This window comes from Protopterus annectens, chromosome 3.part1, assembly GCF_019279795.1.
Source record: "Protopterus annectens isolate FY-2018-M chromosome 3.part1, PAN1.0, whole genome shotgun sequence".
Taxonomy (NCBI): Eukaryota; Metazoa; Chordata; order Ceratodontiformes; family Protopteridae; genus Protopterus; species Protopterus annectens.
The window spans coordinates 573,424,582-573,440,692 of record NC_056732.1 but is presented as its reverse complement, the minus strand read 5'-3'; the positions used below and the strand labels follow the sequence as shown (position 1 = coordinate 573,440,692).

General features: G+C 41.0%; 1 protein-coding gene across 1 annotated transcript in view; it reads right to left on the bottom strand.

The window, feature by feature from the left end:
• PLCL2 (phospholipase C like 2) overlaps nucleotides 1–16,111 on the bottom strand; it is a 1,801,981-nt gene that overhangs the window by 727,731 nt on the left and 1,058,139 nt on the right. The gene's annotated exons all lie outside the window — the stretch shown is intronic.

Below are 16,111 nucleotides of genomic sequence, written 5' to 3'. Positions count from 1 at the left end.
ATATTTACAGGTAAGTCTGTAAGCTTGTTTACTGGAGAATATATTAGCTGCAGTAGACATAAATTACTACTGTAGATTGGAAAATGATAATAGAGAGGGAACAAGTTAAAGGGAGGGCATAACATACATATGTCTGTATAGATAGAATAGGGATTTGACTTTGGAATAGACTAAAGCACCAGAAAAGGTTTTCTGTAATTCATGGACAGGGCTGGGCTGGGAAAACAGAAGTGGACAAAAAGGCTTACATATGTAGGACAAAAGGCAGGATAGGGATAAAATGGACTGTAGATGTAGGAGGCAAAGCAACAGAAGATTGTATACTGGTCTTAAATGATCATGGGAGAAGATCTGAAATCCTGGCAGGTGATTAAGGGACGAATTCCTATTACCAGACAGATTGAAATGGAAGTACTAAGGAATAAGGAGCAGATGACTGGCTGAAGGAAGAATTGGACACAGCAAGATGATATGGACCTGATAAATGAATTAGATGATAGGAGACCAGATTTTAGGCCAGGATAAGGATTACTAACATTAGGATGATGGCTGGGAAACAGCAGGAGGTAGGATGTAAAGAAATTTAAGAAAAACTGGGAGTAAGACATACACATGCAAATAGAGGAAAGTGAATGGAAAAAGGTATTAAAACTCTCTAGATAGATTACTAAAGCTTGGAGATTCATGACATCTGCATGGCACTGCCTTCATAAGTACTTTTATATCCCACTTTGACTACCTAAAATGTTTACAGTGATTCCAGAGATATGCTGGAGGTGTGGAGACAGGTGAGGCATTTAGTCTCACACATTCTAAGAGTGCAAGGGGATAGAGGTTTATAAAAAGGTGGTGTAGGAGGTTATGCTAAATAAACTACCATCCATGAGGGACAAACAGATGACAAGAAAATGGTTCTTACTAGGACACAAAAGGATAATAATGGAGGACAAGAAAGCAATAGGACTTAATAATGACAACTGGCAAGAAGGCAATAACACGGAACTGGGAAAACAGGCAGTGTCCTGGGGAGAGAAGAGCAAATAATGAAGCACACAGAAAAATGAGATTGAAAGGCAGTAGGACTAAAACAGAAATCAATACATATGAAGGAAAGATAGAGGAAGAAACATGGAGAAGAAGGTGAATATAAGGGAGGACCTACAAAGTAAGGGAAAGAAAAAAGGAACAATTGGCAACACCGACCCTAAGAGACGTGTGGTCAAATAAAGGATATTAACCAAGCAGAAAAAGATAAACAAAGCACAGAGTAAATATCTAGAGCAGACATATAATTATGTATATAGTTATGAGAGGGAAGGGGGAGTATTACATATAGTTAATAAAAAAGGATAAAGAGGGAAAAGTAATAGTGTAAGACAGAGCCAAAAGTGTTTTTATACTCCAAGCTGGATTCAGAGAATTGTCCCTCTTGTGAAGAGCAAATGTTGGAGATGTGAAAGGAATAAGAGAAGTAAACTGGGAAACCTATTTCTGGGAATGAGTGGAGCTATCTGACTTCCTACAGAATGCCCTATCACAGTTGCTGGGGGAACATATTATATTATGAAGGAACTTATGCTATTGAATTGGTGTCTAGGTTTAGATTTTTTGAGGTACAATAAGGCCTTATTAGATTTAATGTTATTAGCAGCCAAAAAAGCAATTACATTAAAGTGGGAGTCAAATATTAAACCAACTGTAACTGAAGTAATGAATATTGTAAAGGAAATAACTGACCAAGAGTTGGGATCATTAAAATATGAAGGAAGCAATGTTTTTAAGAATAAATTATTACCTTTGGAACATTATATACAAAATAATGCTGAAATAGATGTCTAAAATAAGTAAGTTGGGAGGAAAGTACAGTTGTGTACACTTACCATAAATGTAGATGTTCGAGTGTATTCACCGTTGCAGTCATTACATTTGGGTAATTTGCTGGCAGGTTGCCCTCAGTCGGCTTGAATTCCAAAGTCTTGGGTCCTGCGTCGGTTGCTGTCTTCTCTTCCATGATGTCAGGTCATCAGGGGTATAAAACATGCATCCAATGCCATTTTCTTTAGTTTTTCTTGCCCCTGATGTCAGGTGCCCCCAAAAAGGTAGCAAAAAAAAAAATTATATATATATATATATATATATATATATATATATATATATATATATATATATGCATCAATATAAACTTTACCTTCATCTACACGCAAAAATACCACATAGGTTGCAGAAGAAAGAGAAGGAAAGATAAACTCCAGAATGACAGGGGGATGGCGGGAGGGTAACCTGGACTGCAACAGTGAATACACTCGAACATCTACATTTATGGTAAGTGTACACAACTGTACTATGTTCTTCGTGTTTCACTGTTGCAGTCATTACATTTGGGTAGAATCCCAAAGCTATGGTTGGGAGGCTGGAGCTAAACAGCATTAGGTGCGGCTATAAGGCCCTGCAGCACTGCAGTGGCAAAGCCTGCCCTGGACTTAGAGTAGAGAGGCAAATGGTAATGCTTTGTAAAGGTGTGAACAGAACTCCAAGTAGCAGCCTCTAGAATTTCTTTGGTTGGTACTCCTCTGAGAAAGGCTGCTGAAGTAGCTGCAGCTCTGGTGGAATGAGACCTAATGCCCTTGGGCACAGGTTTACCATGGTGTAAGAGCAGAAACGGATGCAGTGGCTTATCCACTTTGAAATTGTCTGCTTTGTAATAGCCTGTCCTTCTGATCCTGCAGCATATGACACTAGTAATTGCTCAGTTTTTCTTAGAGCTTTAGTCCTGCTCAAGTAGAATCTTAGCTGTCTGTGTATGTCCAAGGAATGCAGAATTCTCTCCCCTTTGTTCTGCGGATTTGGATAAAAAGTTGCCAGATGAATTGTTAGCCACACTGTAAACTACCTTAGGCATAAAAGAAGGACTTGTTCTCAGAGACACCCTGTCTGGGTAAAATATGATAAAAAGCTCTACAGCCATGAGGGCCTGTAGCTCTGAAACTCTTCTTGCTGAAGTAATTGCTAGTCGCAGAGCTGTTTTCCAAGATAAAAACTTTATATCAGCAGTAGCAGCTGTTTCAAATGGAGGCAGGGTGAGCTTTTCCAGCACATAATTGAGGTCCCATGCAGGTAATGGTGATCTTCTAGGAGGCCTTAAATTTTTGGCTCCTCTAAGATACTGCTTTAGTAAAGGATGAGAAAAGATTGGTGGCTCTGTATTGTAATGAGCCGAAATGGCACAGGCATGGATTTTGATTGATGAGAAAGATAGGCCTTTGTCAAGCATCTCAGTTAAGTATTGTAATATCTGAGGAATATTTGGTTCTGCTGTATCAGTTCCTTGTGCTTGATTCCAAGCACAGAATCTCTTCCATTTGTCAGTAAGATTTTCTAGTACTAGGCCTTCTGGCTTCCAAAATAACATTCATCACAGCTTTACTGAGAGGTGTTGTTTGTATAACTACATGATCAGCCATGCTGCCAGGTTCAGTGTCTGTAGTTGATTGTGCAGGATCTGATTGTTTTGCTGGGACAGTAGTTGAGGTCTTTGAGGTAAGGTCCAAGCTGGATATTGAGACAAGTTCCTTAGGATTGGGTACCAGTACTGGCGGGGCCAGTCTGGGGCAATGAGTATCATCTTTGGTTTCTCTTGTCTGACTTTTAGGAGGACTCTGGGGAGAAGAGGCAGAGGAGGAAAGGCGTAAACTGATAGGTTTTTCCAACTGAAGGATAGGGCATCCACTTTCCATGCTTGTCTGTGATAAGTCCTTGTGCAGAATCTTTTCAATTGATAATTTTGAGGAGAGGCAAATAAATCTATGTCTGGGCTCCCCCATTTCTGTGTTATAAGCTGAAGACTTGTGGATTTAGTTTCCACTCGTGAGGATCCATAAAGTTTCTGCTTAAATTGTCTGCCAGTGTATTTTGTTTTCCTGGCAGGAATTGAGCTTGAAGATGTATTTGGTAGGTCAAAGCTGTGTCCCACAGTGCCATGGCTAATCTGCAAAGGGGGTATGAGTGTGTGCCTCCTTGCTTGTTTATATACCACATGACTGTGGTGATGTCCGTCTTTATCAGTAGTTGTCCTGGATGAAGTAAGTCCTTGAAGGCTGTCAGGGCATTTTGAACAGCTAACATCTCTTTCTGGTTGATATGCAGATGCATTTGTTTTGGGTTCCATATGCCCTGAATGCATCTTCCTGCCATGTGTGCTCCACAGGCATAATCCGATGCATCTGTTGTTAAGGTTTGGCTGGCAGGGGGGAGAGTGAAGGGCCGTCCCATGTTTTGGTGACATGCCTTTGCTCACCATAGAAACTCCTGTTGTAGGCAGGGAATGAGAGGAATCATTGCTTCCAGACTGTGAGAATGTTGACTCCATAAACTTTTCAGGTACCATTGAAGTTTCCTCATATGCAGTCTTGCATATGGAATCAGTAGGATGCAGGATGCCATTAAGCCCAGAGCCTGCAGAATTTGTCTTGCAGATGACTGGGTCTTTGTTGCCATCAGTTTGAAGTAAGTAGTCAGTTGCCTTTGCTTGTCTGGTGTGAGGTAAGCCATCTGAGCAGTTCTCTTCAAGCTTGCACCCAGGAATGTTATCTTTTGAGTGGGTACCAGTTGTGATTCCTTTTCGTTTATTGTGTACCCTAGGCATATTAGAAGCCTTTTCACAAACGCCAGATGTCGAAGAAGAGTGTCCTTGTTCTCTGCTTGAATGAGACAGTTGTCTAAGTAAGGATATATCTGTATACTTCTTTGTCTGCAAAATGCAATTACTGGTGCCAGGCACTTTGTAAAGACCCTGGGCCAAAGGGCAGTGCAGAGAATTGCTAATGCATTAAGCCAGCCTTGAATCTGAGGTATCTTCTGCATGATTGTCTTACTGGGACATGCAGGTATGCCTCTTTTAGGTCTAATGTCACCACCCAAGCATTCTTGCCCAGCATGGGCAGAAGCTGCTGCAAAGTCAGCATTTTGAATTTTGGAATGTCCAGGTATGTGTTCAAAATCGATAAATCCAGTATTGGCCGCCAGGCCTTGTCCTTTCTGGGTACCAAGAACAGTCTTGAGTAAAAACCTTGTCCTTTTTCCTGTTCTGGTACTATCTGAATGGCCCCCATATCCATGAAGGACGCAACCTGTTTCTGTGCCTCTGCCCATTGATTTTTTGGCAGATCTGGCCAACCATTTGCCATTGGCAGAGTGTGGAAATTGAATCTGTATCTCTGTGATACGATGTTTAGTACCCACTTGTTCTGAGTTATTAACTGCCAATTTTGAGCACAAAGTGCTAATTTTCCCCCATGGGTGCTGCCAAAAGATAAGTGCTTGGTATAGGCAGAGGGAAGTCATTGGGATTGCTTTCTGTAGGTTTGCGCTTTATCTCCTCCAGATTTGGAGGTGGAAGCGCCCCATTGCTTTGACCTGCATGAATCTTGCGTCTGGTATTTGGAACCCTTAGGGTATCTGGATTTGCCCCTTTGTGCTCTGTCTGACACAGGAAAGGACCAATTTTTTGTAGGCCAGTGTCTACTGAATCTTGGTGGTTGCACTTGTAAAAAGTCTTTAACAGTTTGCATAGACTTAGCTTCGTCTTCCATTTTCTTTAAAACCTCTTCCACCATAATACCAAACAGAGAATCACGCTGTAAAGGTGCATCTAGTAGCTTAGCTCTAACATGATCAGGCAAATTTTGTTCCTTTAACCAGGCATGCCTCCTAATCACAGATCAAGTAACTGCGGCCCTGCAGGAGGCCTCTACAGAATCAAACCCACATTGCAAAGTATGCTTTCCAACTTGTTCAGCTGCATGTAATAATTCCTGTAATTCTTTATTTTCTGCACATTCTGAAATCAACATCATTTTCTGTTTCAGCAATCCCATAACATGTTGTTGGTACTTAAGCATATGAAATTGACAATGTAAGGCCCTGACTGCCAAGGTTGCAGATGTATAAACCTTTTTTCCCCATCTGTCCAGTGCCCTTGAATCTCTGTCAGAGGGGGTAGGATTTTTTGCTGTCGAGGCCTTAACTCCCTTTTGACCCTGTGAAATAGTTTCAGGATCAGCAGCAGGGCTTCTAAATGAAAATTTATGTGTCAGGGACCCTGTAATATCTGTCAGGCTTACTGGGAGCCGGAGGTAAGGAGTCAGGGGTCAAGCTCGACTCCGAAAACACATCATCCACAATGTCTAGGACAGGGGAATGGCTAAAGGCCTGTGCTGAGGGAGAAGAATTAAGTCCCTGAGCCTCTTTTTTGATTCTGAGAAGTCTTGACTCTCCCAGTGAAAATGCTCCCTCAAAGTATGCAATGTTTCTCCAAATGAATAATCCTCAGGAGGAGATGCAGATGGAATAGACTCCTCAGCATCAGAATCCTCATAGGGAGGAATAGATGATTCCTGATCAGAAGAGGAATCAGAAGAAATAGAAACCTGATCTGAAGATTCATAGTCAGTGTCTTGCCTAGGCCTCTAATCTGGAGGGAGATGGGTACCCCTGATCAAGGTAATAAGGTCTTCAGCCATTTTGATCATCTGTTTTTTAGGCATAGCGGCCTGTGCACATGGCTCATGTGTCGTTTTTTTAGTTTTAGAAGTTGCTTTTGTTTTTGGTTTTGCAGCTGTCGTCGGGTTGATATAAAAATGTTGAGGTCTGAATACACCCTCAGAAGCCGGTGCCTGCTCAGCAGCTCCGGACCCATCTGAAGGAGATACATCCATCGGTCCAATACCTTGAGTATCTTGTGGCATGCCGGACTCCACATGAGTGTCGCTAGGGGCCTGCGACTCAAAGGTAGCGGGTATCAGGGGCTGCAAAAGCGCCTCACTGAGTACCGGCAAACCGGCGGCTGGCTTAGGAGAAGCTTCGTCGTCGGTTTTGGATCTCGACTGCCTTTCTCTGTCCTTTTCTTTGCATTTTTTATGTACTCCGGTAGTCGGATTGCTATCCGACGACATTTCTGGGTAATTAAATCTGTTTCCAAAATACTTTGATGCAAAAATATACAGACGCTTAATAGTGCATTGGCTAAATCTAGCACAAAACCGACAGCCAGGCACGTTGTGATCAGGGCCTAGGCAAGGAATACAGTATAAAAGGAAATCCTTATGAGGTATTTGCTTTCCACAAGTAATACAATTATTAACTTTTTCTGACATCGGTAAAAAGCAAGAAAAAAGTTTCCCCAACGGGGTACTTAGCTTTAGTGAAGACTTCGGTTCTGAAACTCAAACACGAATATTTCAGTAGTCGGCCGACCGGCACTTGCTAAATGCTTCTGCTTTGGGCACTGCGCAGCAAGAAAGACTGAAGAAAATGGCGTCAGCTGCATGTTTTATTCCTCTGATGACCTGACGTCATGGAAGAGAAGACAGCAACCGACGCAGGACCCAAGACTTTGGAACTCAGGCCGACTGAGGGCAACCTGCCAGCAGATTACCCAAATGTAATGACTGCAACAGTGAAACATGAAGAACATCTGAAAAGTGTATAAGCATGTTTTAATGCACAAGAATAACATTTCCTAGTGCTAGGCTGTCTAGCTTCTAAAAGATAACATCCATGACCTGTTTGGAAAGGGTAGGATTAATCATAGGCCCAGAATCGCCAGGCTGAGAGTTTTGATATGAGAGTGCAGGACCTGGCCCTGATGATTGAAACAAAAGGAATCTGAGGTAGAATCAAGGGAGTTCCTGGGATAGATTTATCAGTGTTTTGTACCAAAATATTTAGAGGCCCAATTCGGGCTAAGTAAAAGAGATTTGTTTTGTTTGTTTTTTTTTTTTAATTACACCCTTGTTAGTGGTGAAAGGCATACAGAGGAGGTTCCTCCAACTGAAGAATGAGGACTTTCCATGCTACTTTGTGATGTCCTTGTGCAAAAAGTCTGTAACTGTAAAGTGTAGTTGTGCAAATAGATCTATGTCGGGGAAGCCCCAGGCTACTGTAATCATCTTGGCACTTGGTAAAGACCCCTGGGCGCACACAACAAAAGGAAAGCAGCCGATGAGATTGGTAATGTTTGGCCTGCCTTGAACCTCATGCAGGGGGTCATTGAGCCTGTTTTCTGTAAGGGGTTGGACCTATCTTCCTCCACCATGGGGTGGGCCTCCACTGTCTAGGTCTATAAGAGGTCTGTGTCTCTTGCCTGGGGCCTCCTCTATCCCTATATCCTACCCTCTGAGGTGGCCTGTGGGAATGGGAATGGACCAATTTAGCTGGGCCAAATCTAGGAAATCTGGAGGCTGAAAAATCAAAACCTAACCGTGGATTTGCCTTATCCTCCATTTTCTTTATTTTTTTTTATTCTTAGCCCAAACAAAAAAAAAAAAAAACCAGGGGGCACAGAGTAACTTTGCTTTTTGCTTTCCTCAGTAGGATTTTATAAAAGAACTGGGTGGAGTCAGGACTCAATATCTAGCCAGGGGTCTGTGCTGGGGAAGAAGAAGGAAATTGCCTTTACCTGAAGCTGCGTAGGCCTGGAAACCCCGGAAGCCGGCACCTGCACAGCGGCTCGGACCCATCTGAGGAGCATTATCCGAGTCCTGCCTGCACCTTCGAAATTCTAGAAGTCTAGTTGGGGAAGTCCATTCCGACAAGGGTTTCTGTAATGGCCGATGACAGGGGGCTGCGCTCACTGAAGTAATGAAAGGCAAAATCTATCTCTGTTTAATAGCACGTTGATTAAATCTAGCACAAAACAACTAGCTACGTTGTGGTCAGGTTCAGAAAGGCAAAATCTATCTCTGTTTAATATAATGCGTTGATTAAATCTAGCACAAACGACAACTAGCTACTGTGGTTGTGGTCTGAACAAGAATTCAGTATGAAGCACGAAAAATAATAGGAGTCAGCCGACCGCACTTTTGCTAACTGCTTCCAGCATAACCGCGAAAGACTTGGGAGTTTTGTACCCCTGGTGCTGGCGCGTCAGGGGGTGAGTACACAGCCGCGCTTGGACCCAGACTTTGGGATTGGCCGGAGAGGGCTGCCGCTGGCCGCGAAGAACCCTACAGTGATGACTGCAACAGTGAAACACGATGAACATCAGAGTTATGATGGAAACGTTTTGTATAATTGCACATATATGATAATGGAAAGTGTTATTGAAATCTTTTTCCTTGTTATTAATGTATCTAAATTCATTCACAAATCAGCACTGTGATGAATAAAGGTGCTTATATGGAAAAACATGGCATGAGTGTCTCTGATGGTGGGCATTTCTTTAATGTTTACAATGTCTTGAGTTTTTCTTTTTCAGACTGCTCAAGCTGTACATCTTTTTTCAACAGACTCTAGCAACTATCATGTGAATGTGGTAAATTCTTTTATAAACAATTATATTTAAACAGTCTGTGTTACCCTCAATTAATTACACACAGGACCCCACCCCCTTAAAGGTACAAACATAAATCTCATCTTCATCAATTGTATAACCTACTTATGCTCTATTCACCACTGAAACACAACTGCCAATAATTTTACCCCCTACAACCCCCCTTTGACAACAATCCACAGCACAAGCAGCACCCTAATACACTCTCAGTCCTTCTGGAAATGCTTCCTACAAAAACATTTATTTAATTCTCCCTCCCTCTTTCATCTTCCTCATACACCTAAATCACTGTCCGTACTTCAACAGTTCATCTCATTCTAGCCACAACTGTTATATCCTCTTCAATAATGACTTTCCCTCAAACTTACACAGGACAGTACCCTTACCCACCTAACCTTAACATGCTCACCTGCTGTGCTCTATAGACGTATATGGAACAAATGGATCACGTCTCCACCCTTCTAGCCTCCACTCTCACGATCTTTTAGCTATTAGAGAATCATAGATCAAGAATGATCATAATCACAGTCACCACTTTTTCCCAGGTTACAACTACAAGTTTGACTCCCACTCTGGAACAAGAAATGGTGCTGGTGTACTGTTCCTACATACATCCACACATTTCTGTAGCAGCCCAAGCCAACTTGGATTCTCACTTAACTGCTACTCAAGTTTTACCTCCCCCAAATATTGCACTTGCTTACCTTCCACTTCTTGTCCCAATCACACAATTCAAAGCTTTTCTGTATAACACTCTAGCTGTGTCAAATTCTATCAAGTACATCATTACTCTTCGTGATTTTAGTGTTAAATTGCAAGTCCTGGAATGCATGACATCTAAACTACTTGCTGACCTGAAACTACTCCAAATAGTAACTATGCCAACCAAACCTAATCTCAAAACAAATCTACACTCACTCTTAGTCCTGATTATAACCTCCCATCCTTTCAACATCTCCTCTATCTCCACCCACCAACCAACCTTTAGTGACCACTGCTATACAACATTCCACATACAAAACATGCCCCCCCCCCCCTCAAAGATAGGCTCCTTCAGATCCAAACCACTCTAAAGACTTTCTAGACTATGCCAGCCCAACTCTCCACCATGGACTAGGCACCCATACATTGCCTGACCCCAACATCACCACTATGCCTTTAGAACACTCACTTCCACATAGTCTTTATACTATTTAAACAATGTCAAAACAGCAAAGTTAGTTTTGTTGAATGTAAAATGTGCACACTCTATTCAGTGAAACTAACTTTGCTGACACTGACTTTGCCTTTGCCTCCATTGTTGTGTGATTTTGGAGTTGGTATACATAAGTTCAGAGTGCATGGGGGGTGTGGGGGGGTTGCCCACCCTGCATAAAAAACTGGTGTGAAGTAAATAACATCTCTGGGAGTGCTCATCCAAAGGAACTTTCCTAATAAGTACATATTACTGGCCATGATGGTATTCTCACACTTTCTGACCTCCTGAAAGGAGTCTTCAAATTCCCCTCTACACATTGCATTCCTTCTTCTCCTTGCCAAATACAGCCTAACCTCCAACAGTATAGCCTCCCATTCTACTTTACTAAGATCAGTACCAAGCAAATGACTCCATTACTCGAATAATTCCCACTTCACTCTCCCCTCTGGACCAGGCAACCTGAGCCCTTGGTTTCTTTATCAGTGTAGAGAAAATATTGCCACCCCCTACACTCTACCTCTAACCTTAGCCTCACAACCAACACCATGCCCACAGTCTGAAAGTCAGCATTCAATAGACCTATTTCTAAAGATCCAAAACACTCCTCCACCAGCCACTACCAGCTCATCTGTAAGTTGGCAAGAAGTTCAGACATATCGTGTTTGATGGGGCCATGAAGGTTAACGTTAAACTCACCAAAGATAATCTGCTTAAGATTTGACACAGCTAGAATGTTATGCAGACATTTTGTGATTGTGTCAAGAAATGGAAGGTAAGCAAAATAACTTACAAAAAACTAATTTGTAATCAACTTACCTCATATCTGAGAAAAATATATTTTGCTCTTGAACAAACAGCTTGGCTTCTGAGCAGGAAGTAGGACACTGCCTGTACTCCGGACTCGTAACTGATGACATACTCGCTCCATTACAGAAACAGGGAAGCCTTACCAGTGGCATTTTCATTGACCTGACCCAGACCTTATCATGGTGGACCACTCAGTATTACAAGCACACCTCATACACATTAACATTAGCACTAAAGTGACACAGTGGCTCCTGATTAACAGATCATTTACAGTGAAAACTGGTTCCTCTCTGTCACACACTGTCTACACTTATTCAGGTGTACTGTATGGATCAAGGCTTGGAACAATAATGTTTTCCATTTTTGTGTAAATAAATTACCCCCTGACACACTCCAGTTACAACTTCTCTTACATGCTTATGACATGGTTATTTACAGGTAATCTAAATCCAAATACAAATTGACCTTCTGGTACTAAATCATTGTCTCACTTCTAAAAAGCTTCTCCTTAGCCCCCCCCCAGGGTGACCTGAAGAGGGCTGTGCACAAGAGATGCCCCCCCCCCCCCCAGGGTGACCTGAAGAGGGCTGTGCACAAGAGATGCCCTCACAATCTGACAAATTTGGAGCCCTTTTGTAAGGAAGAGTGGGCAAATATTGCCAAGTCAAGATGTGCCTTCCCAAGAAGACTGAATGTTGTTATTAAATCAAAATGTGCTTCAACAAAGTATTAGTTTAAGGGTGTGCACACTTATGCAACCAGTTTATTGCACATTTTTTATTTTTTATATTTATTCCCCTAACAGATTTGTTTGTTTTTCAATTGAACTGAACAGGTTATAGGTCACATTAAAGGTGGTAAAATTTCTGAAATGATTTAATGTGGTCTAATTTTTTTATATCACAAAAAACTATCATTTTAACAAGGGTGTGTGCACTTTTTATATCCCCTGTATCTCTTCTTTGTGACTAGCTTGTGTCATCTTTGCATTCCACTGTTGGTTGCAATTATGTTTTTGTTGTTACTGTTTTGAATGTGACCCTGGCTGAGCCTAAAAAATTGGTCATGCTGTGGTCAGTGTTCTACCCTAGTAACCAAAATGTAAAAAACGATAACCACTTGAGCTATGGTCAGCCATGATGATTATTATTTCATCACTGAAGTTCTTGCATTCTTTATACCACATACCCTTCACTCAAACACCTAGTCATTGTTCTTCCAACAGACCCTGAGATTACCTCAAAGGTCCTGCTACTGTACCTCACTCTACACAATGTATTTAGTCATAATTCTCTCCTTCTAACTAATACATTTTGTTAGCTTGTGGTTCCATGTAAAATAAATAAATAAAAATAAATAAACATATTATCTCCCTTATTACATACTGGAGTATCTTAGATGAAGACGTCATAGCAAAATCAGTCTCTTGTATCCTATTAGACCTGTATGGGATGAAAATGGGTATGGCCTAAGCTGACTGTACTCCCAGCTCAAATCTAGCTTGTTAAATATCCTTGCTCTACTTAGTTCACTGAAAATGTTATCTATTGCACGAGTCTAGTCCCTCTTTCATTTTCCCAATGTACTTGGTTTACTGGTTACCATCTGATTGATAAGTATTCTCACCTTTCAAGACGTGCTTAGTTTTGGGAATGTACAACTAGGGATTAGCCCCAAGGAACTGGACCAGATACCTTTTCAATTAGGTCCATCTTTCATTTCCTTGAATTATTTTTCTGCTGTCTTTATAAAATTAAAGGTTATTCCACTACAAGGCTAACTAGAGGTGTAATATCAATGTCTAAGTTTAACTTCAGAAGTAATTCCCTAACTTCCCAGTGCCTTCAGATAAGTTGTTAGATTCATTTAATAGTTTTTGTATGTTTTGATCCCATGCAAAAAAAAAAAAAAATGCTGAAAGCGTTTTGTGTGTATATGTTATTTTTGTTTTTCCTGAGAGCTGATGTTTTGATCACTAGTGTTCAACACTACTGAGTTTGATCATCTGTTAACACACAAATACCTGTATCTACCTACCTACTAGATATTAGTCCTTAAATATTATATAAAGCTCCTGAATGAAATTGCAAGAATCTGGGGGGAGGGTGCATGAACCCCCCCCATGGAAGCTTTACCCCCCAATCTCCTCAATTCTGTGGTCACTATACCTTGGTGAAAATGAAGTAAAGTACAGTTGTTTAAGGACTTGCGTAACAGCACATATTGTACTGATCACTGTTGCAATATTGCTTACATGGGGTATATCATGCAAAGGGCAGCTGTCCTTCTGGACAGCATACTAAAGTCTAGGCACTCCCAAGTGTAATACATCCTATGTATGACCTTGTGGGCATAAGGTATATAATGGGTGCATGTATGCTTAAACCTCAGAACGTACCTGTCTAAGGAAAGAAAAGGAGCAACAGTCAAGAAAAAAAAAGTATATGTACATGTCAACACAAAAAAAGAGAAATTAAAAGAAAAGAAAAATACACAAGTGTACTATGTCCTTCCAAAATCATTGTTACAGTATTACATACATGAGGAAGAGTATTAAGGCTATTAAAGAAACTGGGCAGGGAAAGAAGTAATGGAGACTCGTCCAACATTCCTTGGAGAATGGCCCTGGCAAAATCTGCTCTGGCCCTAGACAACACATCCAACTTATAATGTTTAATAAAACTGTGAAAAAAAGGTCCAGAGAAGACTCTAACAGAAGAAAAAAAAGTTGTTTTTCATGATGACTGTGACAACTGGGGAGAGATGGGCGAAGGCTGCCAGCCTAGTCAAATAGAATTTGATACATAATTTTATCAACTGTATAAATAAATGTAAAATACAGGCTTGTGTTTTTAAATGCAAGAAAACAATGTAAAATGTGAACTTCAAGATTGTTGCAACATTGCCATCTGCTGTAAGGAAAACCAAGCCAAGTATTTCAAATGTGTCTTAAGTTGAAAAGATCTTATGAATCTCTTTAATGTTTTACAAGTCGGTTCCAGTGTGTCTGGATGAAGGTTTCATGCTCATTGTTTTAAGGCTAAAGTTTATGACCACAATTTAGATGTGGAAGGTGCTTTAATGCTCTAGTTTCTGTTAGAATATACATGTGAAATGTTGTCTATTGTTGTAAGTTTCTGTGCAGGTGTTAGATTGCTAAATAATGCAGTTTGTTTGACTTGGAAAACCTAAGTGTCAAAAATGATGTAATTTGGGGAGGGACCCAGCAAACATGTTTGTTAGTAATGTTTAAATACTATTTCTCACAAGAGACTGCGAGCATTTTGATCTTCATATCCAACGTATCAGCACTCTGCCTTGTGCTCAGATGTAAGTTTTAGCACTGTGATTTCTTGTAGGAATAGTTAAAGCTAGTAAAGATTAATTCGGTATTTTTCTTTGAAATCAGACCTGTCCTACTGTATTATTTGAAGTTTCTGTGTGATCTCTGAACTCTTAGATAACTCTGTGGTGTAGTATTTTTGTCTTGTGTTTTAATTATTTATTATTAAATATTTTTAAAACCTTCTACCTGTGGCTGATTTGTGTAGAGATAAGCTCTAGAGTACATTGCATATTTATAAAGGTTATTGTAAAAGGCCACTCTAAAGTAAGCCTTGACTGGTAGTCATACTACCACTGGATAATAATATTACACAGTAATAATTGGACACCTTTTTAAGGGCCTTTGAGTAGCTGATATTTATTAGCTGGTGGTGGCAGTAATTACTACCGTATAGCCTGGGTAAAGGGGGCACAGCTGGAGAACCTGTGCCAGCCTTTGTCCCAGGTGGGTCTGTGTGGTTGTATAACCTCTTCTCAAAGTGTGTGTGTGGTGTGTCAGCTACCTGGGCAGGGACACGAAGCACTGGTTGGACAGAGAGGGTGTTGGAGGTTAGCTTGCCAGTTAGGCTGAGATCTGGACCCTATAGCTGTGCCAGTGGGGAGTCTTATTGGGGACCTGGAGAGCAAGGGAGTAACCAGCCCCAGACTGACTGTGATCTCTGTGTGCACTTAAGGGAAATTGTACTTTACTGTATGTATTAATTATCCTTTCCTCTTCTAGGTGACGACCTCCCTGGTGTTAGTGGTGAGGATTGAGGCTCCTTGATTGCTGGGCCAGGGCAACGGTCATCACAATAACAAAAATAAGTAACCTTTGATATTCAAGAAATAGTTTGCTTAGAAACCAGTAAACTGAGTTTCTTTCATGAAAAGAAACATAAAGCTGCTCAGGCTGTCTAACAAATTTAGTTTTGTCAAGGTAAAATCTGAGCTGTTTGTCCAAATCCGAAAAGTGAAAAATCCCCTAATCCCCACTTTGTGGGGAAGGAAAAAGGAAGAAAGATTAACAGACTGATTCAAAGGTAAGTGGCTACTGGAGGCATAAAGAAAGGATGAGTTTGAAGAGAAACCTTGCCCTTGTGGAGTACAAAAAAGAGGAACTGACATAAGAGCTTTCAGCTGCAAAGGCTTCCTAACAGAAGTCAGTTTTCCAAGTACAAACAACTATCTGCAAGTTCAAAAGGTAGCGGTGTCAATTTTTAAGCACAAAATTAAAATTCCAAGAAGAAGGAATTGGGCTTTCTTGGAGGCCAAATGTGAAGGATGCTTTGAGAAACTGTCTAACCTCAAATCTAGAAGAAAGAACTGGATCTAAAGGCAGGAAAGCTGATAAGACTTGAGCAAGTCACAGAGATATGAAAGAACTGGAGAAATGCCCACAATGAAGGGGTCCTGGTTCTGTCTGTGGTACCAGAATGAAAATCTTTTCCATT